Source organism: Danio rerio, chromosome 6, assembly GCF_052040795.2.
Source record: "Danio rerio strain M-AB ecotype USA chromosome 6, GRCz13ab, whole genome shotgun sequence".
In the NCBI taxonomy this organism is placed as follows: Eukaryota; Metazoa; Chordata; class Actinopteri; order Cypriniformes; family Danionidae; genus Danio; species Danio rerio.
Genome location: NC_141026.1, coordinates 41,956,013 through 41,978,686, shown reverse-complemented (window position 1 = coordinate 41,978,686; position 22,674 = coordinate 41,956,013). Strand labels below are relative to the sequence as shown.

At 36.0% G+C, this 22,674-nt stretch overlaps 1 protein-coding gene across 2 annotated transcripts in view; it reads left to right on the top strand.

The window, feature by feature from the left end:
• The first annotated feature begins 7,673 nt into the window (after positions 1-7,673).
• Positions 7,674-22,674, top strand: part of pfkmb (phosphofructokinase, muscle b) — a 58,208-nt gene continuing 43,207 nt past the window's right edge. For both annotated transcript variants that reach the window (XM_087255840.1, XM_087255838.1), the window contains exon 1: positions 7,674-8,273. The gene's annotated coding sequence lies outside the window, so the exon portion shown is untranslated. The remainder of the gene's footprint in view (positions 8,274-22,674) is intronic.

Below are 22,674 nucleotides of genomic sequence, written 5' to 3'. Positions count from 1 at the left end.
TTCTGCTGTGGCGACCCCAGATTAATAAAAGGACTAAGCCGAAAAGAAAATATATGAATGAATAAACAGGTTTTTGATATATTTTTAAAATTATTGTACCTGTTGAATTAAAATTGTAATTGATTACAGCATCATTATTTCTGTGCAAAGTGTTCCTTTAAAAGTTAACTCCACAAAGCTATACGTGGCTTTAAAAATACTTGCAAAACTGGACACTTCACTGTTGCAGATCGAGTTTGAAGAACAGTACAATGCAGAGCTCTACAGCATCCTTGCAATTAAAAAAAGAAACTTTCCAATCTTGACAGACAAATGGCACCCATTCATTCTTCTATTGATGGTCTTCTAAAGTACAGAGACAGAAGGCCACCGTGAAGCCTTGGAGGAGAAACACAGCCATCCTCCTCCTGCTGAATGTGTGTGTTTGCGTATGCTATACCCTTTATACACCATCTCTTTGTAGGATTCTGCTTCTGTGTTTAAGTCTCTTTTTGTATCTCATATAATTGATATTGAGTGAATCTAGTGTTCTAGCATCTATTCACAGTTGTTTCTTTGAATGCCAGCCTGTCAGTGTTTCCTCCTGTTTAAAGCTCATTGGGTCAGATCCACAGAGGACTTGTTGCCATTTTGCTTCTTGATCAATTGAGCATCTCCCATGATGCACCTTGTCAGCTGAGCTCACATTGGCAACTGGTTGACGTGTCTGAGGTCACATTAGCATAAAAAGCTCATGAAAACTCAGAACAACTCAAAACACTGTATTTTAATCCTTAAATGTACAGGATTTACGATATATAAACCCAAAAAGTTGCTGTAATAAATATAAAACAAAGCAGGATACAGTTTCAACAATCCAAATCTAAGACAAAAATATATCTAAACATATATAATAGAACAAATACATTAACTGGCAGAATATCTTTGATTGCAAGTACATGTTCATTTGTAAATTAAATCTCTGTAAAGTTTCAGCTCAAAATACTAATAAGATAATTTATTATCTGCTAGTTGTGACGTATCGTTGACATTTAAAATACTGTTTCTGGATCCAAGCCGCTACTTATTTGAATTGAGACAATATTCGTTTATGACCATTTTTTGGTCATATCAGACATTAAAGCAAATTGTTTATAAAATTATAGCGTATACATCGGTCTCTGGACTTGCTGCATCACAAATACCAAAATTTTTACATTTTATAAATAATGTATCACTTTCTGCACATCGGTTAAGGTATGGCAATACACAGTGTTGTGTAGTAGCATCGCAACAAGCAGTGACGCTACTAGGCTAACTACATTTTTCAGTAGCTTGGAGGTAGCATCGCTATTTTCTATTTTCAAATAGCTTTTCTGTAGTGAAACTATTATTGTAAGCAAGTAGCGCAGTAGCGTCCACACAAGCTACATTTACCAATCATGGATCAAGTGACGGCATTGACATTCACGGAGCTGTGAGACTCTGTGTCTAGACGGTGGAAGTAAATCCATATGATAGCGAGAATGATGGATTTCTTCTTCTATTTCTTCCTGTTTTACAGTGGTCGACAACAAACTTTTTGGTGTGTTACCTCTCGCTCTGGTTAGTGGCGTCGCCAAACAATCATTGGGCTGACACATAAAAAAAAAAATAAAATAAATTATATATATATATATAATATTTTTTTTTATTATATATTTATTATATATTTTTTATTTTTATATATATATATATATATATATTTTTTTTTTTGTTTTTTTTTGGATTTTTTATTTTAGCTGTTACATACTATCATTTGTTTCTGTTTAGTATAGCATATTATTTATAGTAAATAATTGAACTGAACAATTATCCATCATATGTTTTATTGACAGTTTTATCGATCTCTAAGATATGATTGACTTGGATTTAAGTTGCTTCGATGTAAAAATGAAAATTGCAAAAATAGCTTAGATATAGCTAAGCTACTTTTGCCAAGTAGCTTTTAGCTTAGCTTGCTACATTTCCAAGAGGGTAGCTTTAAGTGTAGTTAAGCTACATTTTAAGTAGAGTAGCTAATAGCTTAGCTCACTACATTTTTAAAATAGCTTGCCCAACACTACGCAGGGGTTTACATTAACACCCGCCAACCCGCCAAATGCAGGTAGATTTCAGCTCTGGCGGGTTAGACAGACACCTCCACTATAGCCACTTTGGCTGGTTGAAAATCCTTTTTAAATTGAAGTTTTCTTAAAAGCAGGGTTCGACAATAAGCATGGCCCGATGTAAATGTGATCTTATCGAGAAGCAGCACAACTGACAAAAATAACTGTGTTCGCGCGAACAAAACAGCAAAAAAAGAAGGAAAATACCAAACGTGAGGATGATCACTCGCACGCACAGGTGATGTGACGCGCGCGACTGTTAAAAAGCGCGCGCGCTCCTGTTTACTTGCGCAAATCCCATGCCTAGAGGAACCACAACTGGTGCGATTGGTTCCCTTTAAAATAGACTGGACAAAGACCGAAGATCGTGCACCACAGTCCTGCTGCTTTCAAGAGCTCAAGTCAAGATAAAAAAAATACACATATTATTTTGTAAGCAGCAGCGGTCACTGCTTTCATTTGAATTATTCTTTGAACAGTTTATTAACAGGCCTATATTAACCATGTGCATGTGATCATCATTTCATTATCTCACACGGTATGTTTACTCCCCGTTTATGTGTAGTTAACTGGTGATCTGGGACTTTTAGCCAGGACAGATTACTCTGCATATTTTAGACACAAGTCAATACTTCTTTTTTTTAAATTGAATGTTTTTTAAAGAAAAGTTTTGTTGAATTAAAAAGTGCACCTATACAGCTATATATTTCCTTGTTTTGACACAATAAAACATTATGGCTAAGAAATACTTATTTGATGTGGTCAGAGATAAATTTGGTAAATCCTTAAAAAATTACATAGCGATTTTACAGTTTTATTACAAACAAGCTGTTTTAAAAACTTGAAGTTATAAACTTTTTTATATAGTTACTTATATAAATCCCAGAGAATTGGAACAGATATTTTAATCCAAGTTTCTTTGCAAAAATATGTTCTGTGGACATGTGTATACATGTTATTTTAGAGACATGGCACCTGTCAATCAAGTCAGTGCGGGAAAACTGCCTCAAAATTACTGGCATTTGGACTCTATTTTAATGACAGGAAATAACAGAGTTGTGTTTCTATCACTCCAGTATGACTGTGGACACTATACACACAGACAGTTCTGTCCAAACAGCTTACAAAATATGTTTTTCATCATAGGTGCCCTTAAAGTCAGCTCTCTACAAAATTTCATTTAAGTTCAAATTTAATTCAGTGTATTTCTTGCCATTTTACTGTTTGTGTATTACAAGTCTGTGTGAGTATTAGTATTGAGTAACTTTAAAAAAAATTGTAATTCCTTTTAATTAATTTTTAATTTACTTTAGTTATTATTATTAGAGTTTTGTATTTTTTTTTATTTTTGCTATTAAGTTAAAATAAATGATAATTAGAAATATTATAGGCATCGGTAAGTGGTTAGCACTGTCGCCTCACAGCAAAAAAAAAATAAAATCACTGGTTCGAGTCCCGGTTGGGTCAGTTGTATTTTCTGTTTGAAATTTGCATATTCTCCCCTTGTTTGCATGTGTTTCCTCTGGGATTGATTTGTTATAATATCCTGCACTTGAGTATTTAATACTTATACTAATTATAATCAACATCGCTAGTCTGGATTCATATTCATATTACAAACATTAATATTTAAAAACTGCAAATGTAGTCTTTTATTGCATTAAAAAACTGGGCCGAGTTTACTGTACAATATATTATATAATGGTAAGATAAAGTAATATGCACATGGACACAAGCATTTATGAAGTGGATGTATGACAGGGAGAAAATAAGGAATAGTAAGCGTAAAAAGGCTAAGGTTGATGTGTGTGTGTGTGTGTGTGCGCGAGTGTGTGTCTCTGATTGCTTGCTGATACAGGGTGACATGGTGCAGATTGACTCAGCCTGCTTTTCTAATTCTCTCTATTAATAAGCCACAGCTTCCCACTGTTGCACCGGACTACATCTATTCATCTCAATTTGTCATCTGCTCTCTCTCCCCCCTTCTCTCTCCATCTCTTTCAGTCTAAACACCTCTGTCCGTCTCTCTCTCTATTTCACCCATCATCTCCAGCCTCACGTCCGATTCACCGGCATGCTCTCCTTTTTCCAAATCTGTCCGTCCACCTGCCTCTTGTGTCCTTCTGCGCATGAACATTCAGAAGGCCACCATTCCTACATCTCAATCTTATTCAAATAACAAGGTCAGATAAACTGTGCACTTGAGTAAACTGTACTGGCATTCATTCTAGGAAATTATTCAGTTCTTCAGCTGAAACAGGACATTATTCAATCGCATATGGGCCTCTTGATTGTATATTTTCAGATGAGCCTTGAGGGACATGCCACACAAGACTCACTTTTCAAAAAGAAATGCATTTACTGAAATTCCTCCATTTTTAAGAGCACAGATGTGCGATCATTGCCTTTTATGCTTTCCATGTATACTATTAGTTATTACTTACTGTAGTGCAAGTTGGCACCTTAAACTGGCAACTTAAAGATATCAAAGTCAGAAATGCATCATATTTTTAAATAAAGTTTACTTTAAATATGTTAGGAAACAGACTTAGAGAATTAAGCATTGTTTATTTCATTTTAATCTGTTTAGTGGTTCTTCATTAATTCACTCTTTTGGTAGAGGGATATGTCAACTGCTGTAAATTACATTTACAGAATTTACAAAGAGATATTTGGCTTTTGGAAGATTTAATAAAGTGATGAATGGCACTCACGGATTCAAACTTGTGGAGCTAGAATGAAATACTCCAGAGGCGCATTATAAAAAAATTGTGCAACGAGAAATAATGAGAAAATTAAGTTAGTTTGCAAATATAATGTATGCAAAATTGTTTTAAATTCAATTAATTTTGGGAGGTTTTTGTCCTCCAGACTATAAATGGCAATATTTTATTGTGTTTGTGATCACTGTTTCTTGTGGTAAACAAGTGAATTCAAAATAATCACATTCAGGGAAAGGCATTTCATTAATGTTAATGTGTGTCAGCATCCGCTTGTTGGGTTGTGACGAATCGGTGACTTGTGGAATACTGTTTCCGGGTCCAAGCCACTACTTATTTGAATTGAAAGAAATATTCGTTTATGGCCACTTTTTAGTCATATCACACATAAAAGTGCATTTTATATAAAATATAAAAGTTATGTGCAATAAAAGTGCATATTTTTTTGTTTTAAACAATTTATAAAAAAATTAATCACTTTCTGGTCATCTGATATTAGGCATGGACATATATCTTGCGATCGTGATTTTCGAAAGTATTACATTGCTTTGTAAACGTTTATTATTACCATTCAATGAGTCTCCCCATACAGTTTGATATAGCACTTGTCTTGGACCCAGAAGTTGCTTTGCGTGACATCACACTTAACAAGCAGATAGTGGCAGATTCAAAAACAAGACTAACATCCTATAAAATTCCCTTAAAATTATAAAAAATAAAATTAATACATTTTTACCATTAGAAGCTGCTTACATCCACACACGGTTGCCACACAACTGTGTTTAAACATCTTATAAAATTGAGTTTTGCCAAGACTCAGATATGGTATAAGCTCTGCTTCACATTCTCTCATGAGTGGCATCTTCTTTGGATCGAATTTTGAAGCATAGATGTATCCAATGCTGCCTTCGATTTTCCCAAAATCTCGTGCATCCATGTCTGACAGTTGAGCTAAAAAATAGATGGCGCCTCGAAGAGCCACTTGGTTTTCAATTTGTGTGTAAATGTATGTTGACCGATGTTTTCCACTTTTGATGGGATTTCTACAGAATATTTTAGGTTAATATTGCTGAGAGTTGAACTAGAAAAAATAAGCATGGCTTCTCGAAGTGCAACTTGGGTGTGAATTTGTTTGTAAATGTATGTTTCAGACCAATGTTTTCCACTCTTGTTACCATTTCTTGTTCGTTCTTCATTTTCACTTGAAATATATTGGGTCTTTAAGTTATTGTGAATAGCCAAGAAGGAAAACAGATGTGCGAATTACAGGGGAGTTTGGGGGGATTGACCCCTCTAATTAACGCTTGATCCCCCCCCTGAAAGACATCAAAACAAGATGTATGGGGGGTTCAGCCCTTAAATAGTAAGAAATAGTTTACTTTAATATTATCTTTCTTAAATATATATTTCTTAAATATTCTGTATATTCTGTAAAAATGTATAATTTTTAATTATATATACAAAGTGATATCACCACCCCCCATCCCCCAAAGTGGTTTATACCCCTGTGATGCATTTATTCACGCCAATCAATGGTAGGAAAAATATTATTCAACAGTAGCCTAAAAAAAAACAAATTAGACACATAGTTTGTAGTTTGACCTTCACTAACCTCTAAAATAGTCACTAAATATCCCTCAAAACACTGAAAATCTATTTATCTTATTAATAATTGAGATTTAATTGAAATATATCACTAAATACATGTATTACCCCCCTCCCCCCAGTGTGTATAAGTCCCACACTGGATATGTCCATGCATCTTGGTTACAAAGTAATCTATTAATCACTTTCCGTCTACTACTTTTCATGCCACCATATTTTCTGATTGTCAAAGAAAAGCACAGAAAGACACACCAGTCCAAATACCCACATAATGGAACCCTCTCAGTGCTCATCAGAAGACATCATGACATTGAACTGTCTGAGAACTAATAGACAAAAAATATTACTGCTGGAGGAGTTAAAAACTAAAAAGATAAAAGATGAATCTCCAAAGCATGACAAGGGAAAGGAAGACAGCAGGGGAGAAAAGAAAATGAGGGAACATTCGGCAGGACTGACAAGAATAACAGAGACTACAAAACATTGATTTCTTGCCCTTAAATTCTTTCACTCTCAGACACATGTGCACATCTATTATGTGAACAGTTTATAAAGACATTAGTCTTAATACTTCATGACGTTAAACTTCTTCATAGACTAAGAAAACCAATTAATGTCAATTTTGTAAAGATTCTGTTCTAAACCTATGCAACTCTAAAATATCAAAACAGTCACAAACACCACAATTTGTCAAATCATTTCTGCCAAGCTCTTCATATGCCCTCACATGACCTATTCAGAAAGTCCTCAAACACTTAAAAAACATTTCTTTCCACACACAAACACTAGAAAAACACCAAATAAAAATTATTAATGAATCCAGAATGTCAAGATAAATGACAACAAGGGAATCCAGACAGCAAATCCAGCCAGTTCCATGATCAGTCAGTAAGTCAGTGTTGGTGTATAATGGCCAGTGCCATGGTCTGTGCATTTGCTGAGTTTTGTGTTTCATTTAAAGCCTATATTGATTTTTCATGGAGCAGAATGTTGTTTAAGTAAAGCCAAAAAAAAAAAAAAAAAAAAGTCTGAAATCTGTTAATGGTTTGGGTATGAAATCAAAATGCAGGTACAATCACTGGTCAGCCATTTTGTGTAAATATGATAATTAAGTTATCATAGCTTTTTAACTCTCTGCTCCACGTGGGTGTTTTAGGTGTTTTAATTAAAGCATCTAGTTTAAGAGAGCATCTAAAGTACTCCCACCTTCACTTTCTCCTTTTCCGCTGTCTTTCCGCCCGTCTGTGTCACCTCCTGGCCAATTTATTATTAACGAGTGTTGTCTGTCTCGTTAGTGCTCAGAACACAGCACAGTAAACATGAACAAAACAAGACGCACCAGGATAACCTCAGATAATTGCCCGTCTTGCCTTTTCTCTCTGCATTCGGCCATTCTCTTTCCCTCCATCTTTCTGCTGATACCTGCACTTCAACTTCCATTGTTAAACAACTACAGTGGACATAACTGGCCTGTTACATACGCCCGCATGCTTATGAATCCATCATTAATTAATGGGCTGCAACTCACTGTGCCTCAGAAACATTGTCCTGCATGGCAAAGGCACATTTTGATTCTTTTAAACTCAAAGTTGATTTCTATGTGGTTCAACACGAGCTTGTTTATAAGCTAATTACTTTATTAGCTTCTCGGTCTTTGCCAGTGGCGCTTTCAAATGGGTGCACTGCATGTGTACGCCAGTAGGTGGCGAAAAGTGTATGAGTGAATCACTGAATCGTCTAAACACGCCAATTCACCGAGGAAACAAATCAAGCGATGGTGTTTTTTTTTTATTGATTTTCATCCGAGGAAAACGAGATAAATGTAAGTTGTAAACTTTTGTATTAAGCATTATCACATAATTGCGGTGTTGGTTTGAATGTAGGCTAAAGAAAACTTTCATTGGAAGCTGGCAGCATATTTAGGAAGGCTGAATAATAACTCAAAGTGTGTTAATAATTCTAAATTAGCTTATGAAAATTGACAATTTACTTGAAGTTTGATTACCACACAGCAAAATAATCAAAAAATGTCAAGATAAATGACAACAAAGAAAGTTAGACAGCAAATCCAACCAGTTTAACGATCAGTCAGTCAGTCAGTCAGTGTTGGTGTATAATATAATGGCCAGTGCAATGGTCTGTCACTGTGCATTTGCTGAGTTTTGTGTTTCATTTAAAGCCTATATTGATTTTTTTATGTAGCAGAATGTTGTTTGAGTAAAGCGAAAAAACATGTAAAGGGATTGTACTAAATGATGTGTAGTCTGGAATCTGTTTATGGTTTGTGTATTTAATCAAAATGCAGGTAGCCTACAATCACTGGTCAGCCATTTTGTGTAAATATCACAATATCACCTGGATTATTATTATAGCACGTGGGTCAGTTATTATTCTAGGTCCAGAGAGATGCATTAAACCCATTTCTGCACACATCGCCAAAAATCAAAAATGCTATTGAAAATCACAAATTAACCATGATTTTGCCACACACACTGACTGTAGTTTAACCATAGTTGTAGTCAAATTGTGTTTATATTTAATTCATTCAGTCTGCCAAAAAGCCATGAAGTGTTCAGGGAAAAACCTCTTCAGTGATGTCAGAATTTTTTCCCTGCCATTTGGTTCATGTTCTGTTGTTTCACTTTAAAGGCAATTCAAATAAAAAAATGTTCTTTGGCATAAATGTGAAATTTCTGAACCTACACAGAGAAAAAATGCTCATTTTCGAAGAAAATTTCAGATAGCTCTTAGAGGCTTTTACATCGGAACTCTTCAATTGTTCATTCACTTTAACTATATAGTTAATTATGGTATCTAAAGCAGTTTTTTAGTTTGTTGCATCTGCCGTCGAGTCGACATGACAGCATATGAATTTAAAATAATGTCCCCATAAATTAAGTCTAGGGCAACGCAGTGGTGCAGTAGGTAGTGCTATTGCCTCACAGCAATAAGGTTGCTGGGTTGTTGGTTCAATCCTCGGCTCAGTTAGTGTTTCTTTGTGGAAAAAGGGTTAGGGTTCTTTGTGGAGTTTGCATGTTCTCCCTGCATTTGCGTGGGTTTACTCCGGGTACTCTGGTTTCCCCCACAGTCCAAAGACATGCAGTACAGGTGAATTGGGTTGGCTAAATTGTCCGTAGTGTATGAATGTATGTGTGTGTGCATGTTTCCCAGAGATGGGTTGCGGCTGGAAGGGCACCCGCTGCGTAAAAACGTGCTGGATAAGTTGGTGGTTCTTTCCGCTGTGGCGACCCCGTATTAATAAAGGGACTAAGCCGACAAGAAAATGAATGAATAAATTATATATTTGTATATGATCAGAAATAACAGTAGGTTTCTCATCAGTAAGTCTGCAGCCTCCAGACAGCTAAGGGTGCTGTGTTTGTGAGCTAGTTAAACAAGTGTGGCTGAGGACTCTGGCTGTTGAGATAATTGCCCTCTTTTGCAATGATACTGCTTCGGTAAATAGAAAATAAATGTAAAAGGGCAAACAGCTCCTGGGTCCTACAGGAAACCTTTCTCTCGCAAACTCGCATTTCCCTCCCGCTGACTCTCATTGAAATTCTACACAGTCATCCGTAGTGTTGTTAGGAACGTCTTTCAGAGCCAATTAATCTCCCTTACTCGTGTCTCTCTCTTTCACTTTCACTGGTTTCACACATTTCCAGTTCCTGTCCCATTTCATCTTTACAGTCTTTTCTAACCACAGAGATTTGATGGCTTTACAAAATCAAAATAGACCATAACCTAAAAAAGCCATCATTTATTTTGTCGTGGACCAAGAATTTCTCTGGCTTTTAAGCTTAACTCAAACAATTCTTGATTGCTTTAACCTGCATAAATGTCAATAGGTAATTAATCCAGTGGATATTAATACATACAGTTGAAGTCAGAATTATTAACCCTCCTGTGATTTTTCTTTTCCTATTTCATTTCCCAAATGACATTTTCCTGACCACAGATTTTTGCACAGTATTTGCTATAATATTTTTTCTTCTGGAGACATTTTTTAAACAATATTTTATGGTCAATATTATTAGCCCCCTCAATCATTATTATTTTTTGAGTGTCTACAGTACAAACCATCATTATACAATGAGTATGTTTACATGGACACCAATAATCCAGTTTTATATGTTTAAGACAATACTCTGATTAAGAGTCTACCATCTAAACAGCTAATTTTGATTAATCTGATGAAGGTCATAATCGAACTAAAGAGAAATTGGATTAAGACATGTGGAGTATGCAGATTTTAGTTGCATTTTTGAAGTGTAGTAAAGACATGTAAACATCGTAATCAAACTACCGTCACGTAGGACGTTTCTTCACATTTTGAGACAGGATATTTCAAACACAGCTAGTTGACACTATTCTCTGCATCCATCGAGTTAGTAAAGAACCACAGACACATACACCACAAAATGTGGAGGTTTTTTTTCTCCCATTGGCATGTGGTATCAAACTCCAATAAAACAAGACTCTTTCAGCAGTCCTTAATTCATACTCTCATCTAATACCTCACTTTGTCATGGGGGCATAAATGAAATGTTACTAAATAAAAGTAAAACTGCAAAACTGCAGTTAAAGTTTAAAATAAAACACCTGAAATTACATGAAAATCCAGAGGAAATGTAGATAGCATGGTGACGCAATGTCATTAATCAAATTGTGTGCTGTAACATGTAAAACGGGATCATAAGAAATGGATCATCCAAAAAATAACTCATGTTAACACCTTAACCAATTTATTGTCTTAATCAGATTAAGGCAAATAATTTGATTACTGATGTCCATGATTTGCCTAATTACCCTTAATTGTCTAATTAACCTAAATTACCTAGTTAAGCCTTTAAATTGCACTTTAGGCTGAATACTAGTATCAAGAAAAATATCTATTAAAATATTCATGTCATCATGGCAAAGATAAAAGAAATATGTTATTAGAAATCAGTTATTAAAACCATTATGCTATTAAAACTACTAAACTATTATTACTATTATATTTTGTTAAACATACAAAATATACAGAGGGGCTAATATTTCGGGAGGGTTAATAATTCTGACTTCAACTGTATGTTCTACATTTAGTTGATATTGTTGTATGTTTTGGAGCATACTAGTAATATATAGCCATAAGGCTATTTAGACTAAAAGCCAAAAAAAAATGTGTGAGTGTCATTTAAGATATTACATTTCAAAGTGAATTTTTTACTAATCGGACACACCAAACAACTCCAAACAAGTTAATCAAACTCTGTAAAAAAATTTTTTTTGGATTTACTAAATTGTTTTAAGTGGCTGTAAACAAGTTGTTTGGACAACAAGGAGTTCAAACAAATAAATTAAGTTGAACATTACTACATGTAATTTGTTTGTTTAAATTCAGCTTATATAAATAGTTTCGACAATTTTGCAGAAATATTTTTTTTCAGTGCACTATAGCACACCTGGTAATGTCTATATAACAAAAAAGAGCAATTTAATACACTGTAAAATATGCAGGGTTCCACACAATTTATTCATGTTGTCCCAACACAAATCAATTAAGTTATCTAAACAAATGTAAGTGGACTGAACATAAAACAATTAAGTTGTCCTTCCCCCCCCCCCCCACCCAAAAAAAGGGTTGTTTCAACTCATTTTAAATAAGTATTTTGAGCAAACATTTTTTTTTGTGTAATAATCAGCCAAAATCCCTTTAGAAACTATCTACGTCTATCCGAATGGATCTTAAGCAGTTCATAGAATATAAATCCAAATTCTATTTAACCTGAATTTTTAAAAAACCTTATCGGTAAGATTTTATCAATCCATAATCATAGTTTATCTTAAAAAATTTGACTGGTTTTCTTATATTGCTCTACCCTTAGAAGCAAGTGTAGATAGAAAGAGCTAGTTGGAAGTTGAAGGATTGACCGTGCGAAAGAAAGAAAGAAGCGAAACGCTCTGTTGGATAGACGGTCTCTGCAGACTGGAAAGAAGGATCAGGAGTAAAAAGAGAGAGTTGGTGAGAGAGAAAGGAGCAGATTGTGTCAGGAGCTTTATCCGCTGAATGTGAATGCATGCAGGAGCCTTCACTTAACAGAAGGATCTGTCACAGCGCATATGTGTAAGTGTATGTGTTGCGTTTGCGTGCGTGCGAGAATCAGACACTGTTGACAGGATATCTTACAGAGCTTGATGCTATTGACAGAAATCACTGGCTGAAAATAATACAGCGGACATTTCAACACGTGGGCCTGCCCTTGTCCACAATGACAAGATGAAATCTCATTGAGGCTTGTATTATTGTGTGTGTGTGTGTGTGTGTGTGTGTGTGTGTGTGTGTGTGTGTGTGTGTGTGTGTGTGTGTGTGTGTGTGTGTGTGTGTGTGTGTGTGTGTGTGTGTGTGTGTGAGAAAGTGACAGTTCTCTTACATTAACACTATGTCGCGCTTTAATTATAAGTAACAGGAACATCAGACATTCAGATGAATTAATGAAGATAGCAAAAAATTATACTTAAACTATCACACTCAAGCTGACATAAGTCCAGTTTTATATTTGAAGCAACTTAAATAATTTAGCCAAGGTTTGTTTTTAATGATGCATCTCTACAAGCAGGTATATATACATGTTTTTAATATATCAGATTATTTGACACTTAATTTTAGAGAAATGGCTGACCATTCTGATTTCATATGAATAATTTACATTTAATATAGCTGAAGTCGGAATTATTAGCCCTCCTGAATTATTATTAGCCACCATGTATATTTTTTTCCTGCAATTTCTGTTAAATGGAGAGAAGACTTTTTTCAACACATTTCTAAACATAACAGTTTTAATAACTACTTTTCCCAGTATTGGGTTGCAGTTGCAAGGGCATCCGCTGCGTAAAACATATGCTGGATAAATTGGTGGTTCATTTCGCTGTGGCAACCCCTGATGAATAAATGGACTAAGCCGAAGGAAAATTAATGAATAATATCAGATTTATTTTGTCTTTGCCATGATGACAGTACATCATATTTTAGTAGATGTTTCAAACCACTATATTGATAGGCGATGATGGTGTTTTGGGTGCTCTGTGTTTTCCTGAGGTAATTCGTCTACCGTTATTACTGAAATGTGTATATTTCATAATACAAAATGTGAAACAGATTGTTAAGTTCTAGTTACGTGAATCATGGTGCGTACGAAGCATTCTGGAAAGATGTTTTCAACTAGGTGTGCTTTGAAAATGCGAGCGCATCACGTGCCTGCCGCTCGCACACCATGTGCTCATTGCTCCCTTATTTGTGCGAACAAGCCGTGCGCCTGGATTGGAAATAACCTGAATCTCAGCAGACACATTTTAATTAAACTTTAGCGCTTCATAGTGAAACTTCAAACCCTGCAAGCGTTATTTGTCTTTAAATTATATCTAATAGATGTCTAACTGACGTATAAACCTAGTCGTCTTGGTTAAGACGAGGCTAAATTTGGGCTGTGAGTGAAAATTTAATAGACGTCTGAAAATAGGCCAAAACTAGGCTAGCCATCAAATGAACAGAAATGAATGACTGCACATATAAAGTCTGTCTAATCTGTCTATTGACAACTAGTCTAGTTTTGGGCTAGTTTAGCCTTGTGTTAGCCCAGCTGTTTACGTTTGATGTTTATTAGATTTCTATTGAACAAAAAATTGTTTGCTGGGTATCTGAACTTTTTTTTTATCGTTATTGATAATGGTGTTAATAAATACCAATACAGTTTTATCGACACAGCCCTAGTTAAGAGGGCTAATAATATTGACCCTAAAATGGTTTTAAAACAACTCAAATTAAAATTAATTAACAAATGAAACAAATAAGACTTTCTCTAGAAAGAAAAACATTATTGGAAATACTGTGAAAAATTCCTTGCCCTGCTAAACATCATTTGGGAAATATTTGAGAAAGAAATGACGGAAATCACTGGAGGGCTAATAGTTTTGGCTTTAACTGTACATAATAAAATAGCTATTTTTTCATATCATATTTCAAATGGCTGTTTACTGTATTTTTGATCAAATTAATTCAATCTTACAAAAGGGACTTTCAAAAAACATTAAAACATGCTCTTTTATAGGTTTTAGTACTGAAGAATATGTGTGTGAAATAGCCTTTGACTTGATTCAGTCTTATGCAAAAATTGCCGGCAAAGTGACAAGTGAAAATGCAGGTATTTATTTGAATAGCAGAGTCAGTGGGTCCGTGCCCTTTATCTTCATCAGTTAATTTGGCAGCAGCTTCTTGGAGTCTTCCGCTGATGCTGATATTGTGGAAGGAAGTGGCCTTTTCTGGCAACACAAGGGAAAATGTTTGTTTTAAGAAGAGCTGTATAGTCTTTCTCTCTCTCCTTCTCCGTCATGCTCCCCTGCTTCTGCTCTTAAGGTCACGGTTTGTACCCACCGTCACTGACTGTCACTCCATTTCTCTCTTTCTTCCTCACTGTTTCTCCTTCCACCTCTACCCTCCCCCATCTCTCTCTGGCCTTCTGTCAGCCATTTCAAAAACACCCGTGAAAGAAAGACAAGAGAGGAATGGGGGAAAAGGAGGTGAAGAAGGAATAGTATCAGACACAGAAAAGGGAACAAGGACAGAAACATCAAAATATTTACCGTCATTCTGTCAGAATTGCTGTCTGAACCCATCAGTCTGTTCAACGCTGTGTTTTAATAAATGTAGTCTGTTATATTCTGTGTGAGAGTGCTAACAGTTTACCTGCGGATGAAGTAATTCAGTGTGAATGAATTACAAAGGTCAGTCTTGCTCTGTGGTTTTATTGTGATCTACAGTGCATGTCAGAGAGACTTTTACCTCAAACTCTGACACTTCAAAATGTCCCTGAATATTTTTAAACAAATCCCAAAACACTTTACACCAGTGTTTCTCAACCACAGTCCTGGAGGACCAACAGCTCTACACATTTTTACATGTCTCCTTACTCAAACACACCTGATTCAGATCATCCGCTCATTAACAGACACTGAAAGACCTGTAATAGGCAGGACAGACAAAGGAGACATCCAAAACATGCAGTGTTTGTCCTCTGGGAACATGAGAAACACTGTTTTACACACAGTGAAATCCCTGGTATTAAAAATGGCTCTGTGTCTTTATGGAAATCATTAAAGGGGCAGTAGGTGATTGTCTTTAGAAACATCTTTTTGTTGTGCTGGTTAAAATACTCTTCACATTCCAATAGATTACAGTAAATGATCTGAATGTGTTTATATGTATTTTTATATTCTGGGTAAGGCATAAGACTTTAAGTGTTTTGTTTTAATGTTCATACAATTAAAAATTGTCCAGCTGACAATTCCCATATTTCTTTCTTTTATAATTAGCCCAAACTGTCTGTCAACAAATGTAAATTTATAAATCTGCGCACGCATTCATACAAATGTGGCGTTTACATGTGCACGCATGCCAAGTTCATAACATGTGCACATGAGAGGAAAAGTGACAGCATTAAAATCAAATGCTGAATCAAAACTTTAAAATCCTGAATGAATGTTGGAGTTACTTTTGCACGCCGGGGGACACCATATGAAGTATTTCTTTTACTTTAACTATTTTAGTCAGGCAAAGCTGATGTAGATTATGTTGTTATGAATGGGTTATATGCATGGAAATGTTGTTCAGCCCCTAAAATGGTGAAAGAAACGTGACTATTTTCAGTTTCATAAGGGACCTTTTACAGCATCGATAATGTAGATTTTTATTTAGTTTAACAACATAACCTAAGTAAGTAGCGCTATTTCACGCTACTTCACGAATGTGAAGTTGGTTTCACATTCACATCACATTAGTTCATTTTTGAACAATGACAACCTGTGACGCGCTCCCAAAGAGCTTAGAATCACCAAGAGGCGACACTCTAGTGCGATTTGGGAAACAGCCACTAGCGCGGCAGCCATTTTAGAATGAAAATTCCAATAGAACAACAGCATATTATAAGTCTGTAAAATAAACTATTAAAAGTGCTGATGATTGTGATAGTAAGTGTTGTATTGTCGTCTTTCAGTTTGTATCTCAGCTTTAATGCGCTTTTTAAAATAAATAAATAAAAAACAAAGCAGCTGCTTGTCATCGCAACAGCAATAAGACAGGGGCGCCCCCAAGGGGTGGCCAGGGGTGGCCGCGGCCACCTTAGTGTAAACTCTGGCCACCCCTGTGGCCACCCCAATATGATAGTTGCTGATATTATTAATTTAAATGTATTTACTTAAATTCACAATACTTCAATAAATAAATGAATAAATAAAATGCAGCCACTAAATTATTGTGGATTGATCAGCGCCACTGACGAAGCTGATTCACTGAGATTGCACACTTTTTATTAAAAAATTATTATTTTTGAAATGAGAAAGTTGTGTTTCATCTGATTGAAAACCACAAATCCAAAATAAATAACTAGATGCATTTTGAAATCTGCTTTTCAAAATTTTGTTGGGTTTTGTTTGGTTTATTAATTCATTCATTAATCATATTCATTATTCATAATTCATTAATGTTAGACATGGCATATGTTGTATGTTGTACAAGAAATAACTTACCTGAAAGAGGTTTTAGACTAAATATTGATTTTTATTTGGTTTGCACTTGTACTTGCGGAATAAATTACAATATTTCAAGAGTAATTATTGGAATTCATTAAAACCAAAAACAAAAATATAACATTACTCTTTATTCACAATATATACACAATTCATATTTTTTTGTGTGCCACCACAAGATTTGTTGTGGCCTTACTTGGCCACCCCTAAGAAAATTTTCTGGGGGCGCCACTGCAATAAGATACAATGGACAGCAGATCGCTTTCACTCCAAAATGGCGGATTCCAGGGCTATTGCTGGGCGCTGCTGTTGCAATGGAACGTTCTATTGAGTGTCGCCTCTTGGTGATTCTATGCTCTTTGACGCTTCCAAAGACCGTACAAAACACATTTTGGCAGATCACCTACTGCACCTTTAAGGATGAATAATTGCTGTTAACAAACAGCCACAGCCTTAAGATGAAAGTACATGAACACACAACACAATCTCACGGCAATTTGTAACTGTTTGATTTAGTGGTTAATTCACATGAGTTCGTACGATCTCATTTGTATAATTTAGTACAATTTGCTCATCCCCAATGACCATTGGGTGGTCGTTTTGGTGGCACAGTAGGTAGTGCTGTCGTCTCACAGCCAGAAGTTAGCTGGTTCAAGCCTCGGCTGGGTCAGTTGGCATTTTTGTGTGGAGTTTGCATGTTCTCCTCGCATTTGCGTGGGTTTCCACCAGGTGCTCTGGTTTCCCCCACAAGTCCAAAGACATGTGGTACAGGTGAATTGGGTAAGCTAAATTGTCCGTAGCGTATGAGTGTGAATGAGTGCGTATGGATGTCTCCCAGTGATGGGTTGCAGCTGGAAGAGCATACGCTGCGTAAAAATATATGCTGAATAAGTTGGCGATTCATTCCGCTGTGGCAACCCCACATTAATAAAGGGTCTAAGCCGAAAAGAAAATGAATGAATGAAAAATAAGCCATGTAAAAATTTCATCGGGTTATATAAGATTTTCCAGGGCCCTAAAACTACTAAATAACATGTTGGGACAAAATTGTAATCCATGTATAATGTAGTACGTGTTTAATTTTTTAAAATCTTGTGTTATTTTGTTTATGTTTTTTGTTGATCACATCACACATCCTGTCTGTGTTGCCATCTGCTTAATTTGGCAGTGTCAAATGAACCATTATATGATTTTTTGTCAAAATACTGTCTGTCTAAACCAACAATCAAAAAATTGTCTTTACCTTTAAAAGGAGTGTGCTATAAATATGTGTAATTGAAATAGGCAGTTGCTTTTGATTTAGTTTTTTAGTTTCCTGTGATGTGGATGTTTAGTGCAACAGCACTTTCTCACACGTGACACTATATAACTCCAGTTTTCCGTTAAATGTACTGTTGATTTACTCACAGAAATATACTCATGCAAACATGTAAAGAAACATCAGGCATTTCTCAGTCTTCTTTATTCTTCTTTGTATTGTTTGATACTTGTACTCTTTTTTTTTTATTCTTCTCTCTCCGTCTGTCTCTGTGTGATCGCTCTCCCCGGACCTGCTGTGGTGCGTTCATGCGCTCCATCGCCACGCACTAACGAACTTCCAACATCTTGTACCGTCACGGCAATTACACACACACACACAAACACTTACATGCACACAGTGTTTACATTGACACTAATACTCATATTCCCAACGCCCTACACGTACACCCTGGCCAAATGAAGGCCAACATATTATGTAGTAAGGTGTGTGTTGATGCAGTATCATTAACATCACTGTCATAGTTGATTAAAATCAAGCACTGAATAAGAAAATACGATTTAAGTGGAGACATGGGTTGGTCGGCTGCAGGAGCAGGATGCTTGTGCTTCATAATTGATGCCGTCTTATGATTTAACATCTGAACTTTTGTTCTTTTGACCCACACTCATGGATTTAGTCATTTTCACAGATACAAGTGACAGTTATTTTGTCAGTAGCTGGGTTTACATTAGCATTAGTTAATTTAGGGCTGTTAGATTTGAGGATAATATCAAATTTTTTAGACAGAGTCAGCTCAATAATCTGTTTCGTAGCTTACTGCTAAAATGCAGTGAGTGTTAGTCAAAAAAGGAACTGAAAAGATGTTAACTTATTTAAACAGTTATTTAAATTTATTTGTAAATATTCAAAAATGAAACTTTTTCTCTAGAGCAAAGAGTAAACACAAATAAAATGACCTTAACTTTCTGTAAACAAGTTGAACTCAAATTTGGCAGATAGTGTAGCTTATTATACAAACACAAAACAATAATTATAAACTACAGAACACTCAGCAAACTAATAAGGCTGATAAGAGCCATTCTGTAGCTTATGTTGTCTAAACACAATAATTATCCCTGATGCTACACAAAATATCATGCGGTTAAACGTACAGCTGTGGTACTCCAAAATGTAAGACTATCACACACAGATGCCATGCGTGCATTTGCTCTAGGCAGGGGAAATTAAATAATACATATTTCATATCGCAGCCTCTTGCGATTAGCTAATCCCATCGTTTTAAATCGCAATTGCAATTTGATTTTGAGTAATCTCACAGTTAATTTACATGTTAGAAACGAGCAATGTTAATGCTAAATTTCGAGAAAAAAAAACTTAATTTGCTAAATTATTTACATTCTCTTGAGATGGTTTTGGACTTTTGTAAAGGGTAAATGCACATAATGAGAGATGGAAGTGCAATTGGCAGTATAAATTTGGCACTAACTTGACTCCATTATGCTTGTCTTGTTTTCTGTTGTTTACTACCAATACTCCTATCAGCCACTGATAAACTTGATAGAAACACACTTTTTTGTGAGCTTTGAAAAAAATTGTGTCACATTATTGGTTGAAACCTGCCTAGTGTTGTTGACTCTACAAAGAATTTTCTGAAAAGCTTACAAGGTTTAAAGGTGCATCAATCTTATGTAAGCATTCGCTTATGCCTAGTGTCAAGATTCTGCCACTTCGGTCTTGTTGATTTTTTTTATTTTGGTCCAGACACTACTTCTTTCTTGTCTGGTATGTCATGCTCGGCTCGCGTTTACTCATCCTGTCTTGGTCTGTGTCTCTTGTTATTGTTGTTAACACATATTTTCTAGTGAGCTGCACGTTCCCGTCTTTGTAGCGAGCATGTGCGCTCCCGAGGAGAGTCGGTTCATGCATGCTCGCTTGGTCTCGTGTTTGCTCTCGTGGTTGTGTAGGTCATGCTATTCCGACTAGCGCCTCCGTCTAGTTGGTTGCGGTTGGCGCATTAATTGGAACATGCATGTCGCATGTGTGAGTGCACGTGGCTCGATGCTTACATTGTGGCTGCGTGCTTTAGTGTTGTTTCATGTGGACATGCAGTTAATGAGTTCTCTCATTGGCTGAGTGTTCCAGTCTCATCTACACGTGAGCACATGGCTTGTGTTGTCTCTTTGTGTCATGTGCTCTCCGGTCTATTGTCTAGTCCCACCCTTATCCTATTATTAGTTTATTCAGTTCAACAGTTTGTTTGTTAATTCTTTCTGCTTATAGTCTCCTCATGTCTGCCGTCCTGTGCCTGTTCATCGTCATTGCTTCCCATGTGTTCCTGTTCCAATCCTTTCGTGTCCTGCCTTTTGTTAATGTTTTCCCCCTTTGTGGTAGTTTGTTTTTGCTGTTTATTTTATTTTATTATTAATAAACACCCATATATTTCCTACAACTGAATCCTCTCACTTTATGAGAATTTGACAACTAGTTCACATTACATATAAGCAGTTAAACAGGTTAATCTAATGAAGTGTAATGTAAGTGAGTATCTATTGCTGATAGGGGTGTCAAATCGAAATCGATCGAAATTTATGCTCAATTTCGATTATCGAATCAAAAAATAGAGTCGTCGATGCAGCCACGCCCCCATGTCAAGTCAGCTTGGCTTGCCAAGCGGGAAAATAACAGGCTTGTTGAAATGCTTGTTAAACTGCAAAAGCAGGAGACCCGTCGACAGAACTTAAACCCTCTCCTTTTTCAATGAAGTCGCCGGTGTGTAAGCATTTTGGATTTACAGTGAGTTATGTTGACAACGTTTGTGTTGTCGACAAAAAAAACACAATTTTGCAAGCTCTGCTATGTACGTATTACGTACGGTTCGTCCGATAGACAACACCGGCATAGCGATCCTCCGCCCCCGTTGCAAATCAGCTTGCGAAAAGTACACACTCAGGCCCTGTTTACACTGTCTTTGTTTTTAAATGGCATTTTAGAACGACAACGATTTGACATCCACAGCGGCATGTAGCATTTCTGAGCAGCCCTCCTTCCTCTCTACCTCTGAAAATGCACATCACGTGACTACACAGACACAGACGCACACACAGCCATATGAGCTTGAGAAAGCAGGTCCAGGCAGTCAGAGGACTGCTTCAATCTTTTACTCACTTGTACTTAGTCATTTTAGTGAACACCTCAGATACTGTTGGCTGGTTCCTGTTGGTTGTGCGTCTTTTTTACCGACGCTATTATAACGACACAGATCACTGCCTATTCACGAGTCCCGCAGAATAAGTGATTGACAGGTGGTAATTATGTGTGTATCTTGCCTTTATTCATTTACTGTATGATTTGTTTATGGGTAAAACAAAGACCATCCAGGTCAGGTAGTTTAAACGGTAGGCTACAATTAATTAATTGGTCATTAATTAATTAATTCTTCGTAATCGAAAATCGAATCGAATCGTGCCTTTAGAATCAAAAATGTAATCGAATCGAGGATTTGGAGGATCGAGACACCCTTAATTGCTGAGTTTTAACTTGTAATACTTACGATTTGTGCAATTAAATATACATCAACATTTTCATAACATAACTTTACTCATTCACTAGTATTACTACTACACAGAAAAGATATAGGCAGAGAAAGTGATATGATGAAAACTTGAGGTTAATCAAAAGTCAGATTTTAATAACATGTACTTAATCATTTATGGCTTTGCTGACTACTGCAGACCCAGGGCCAGAAACTACACACACAGACACACACACACACACACACTTATATGCATGTATTATTTAGCTATATTTCTCTTCCTCCCATTGCTCCTGAGTAGACAAACAGACAAATACACACTTCAGCGCTTCTGTTGGCTTAATAGACACAAGAGGTTTGCTTAAACGTGTGCGAGAATACATTCTCACACTTGGGTGGATGGAATGCTGAAGACCACTGGCAAATTGAATGTTTTTATAGCAAAGTACTAAATCTAATGTGGAAAAAAGGATGAAGGATTTGGAATTAAAATGCAGAAGAACATTTAAGAGCATAAACACAGACACGCCACTGATCATAATGCAGAGAATAAACCAAACCAATATTTGAGACTATTAAAGCACAAGTGAGTATAGAATGACCTTGGAGGGAAGTCTACAGATGAATCAATACAAATATTTAAGGACTGAATTTCAAAACGCACATAATAAATGTACAACATCACAGTGAAACTGAATAAAATGTGACCTGTCACTTAAACTTAAACTGAAACAACAAAACTGTCCCTCTCCCTTTAGTCTGAAACATATATTAAGTGTAAGAAGAAAACAGTCTACCAGGGAGAGAGGAGAAAATAAAGCAAGTGAAAAGATGAGCGCCAAAGGGACTCGAGGGACGGTTAGGATT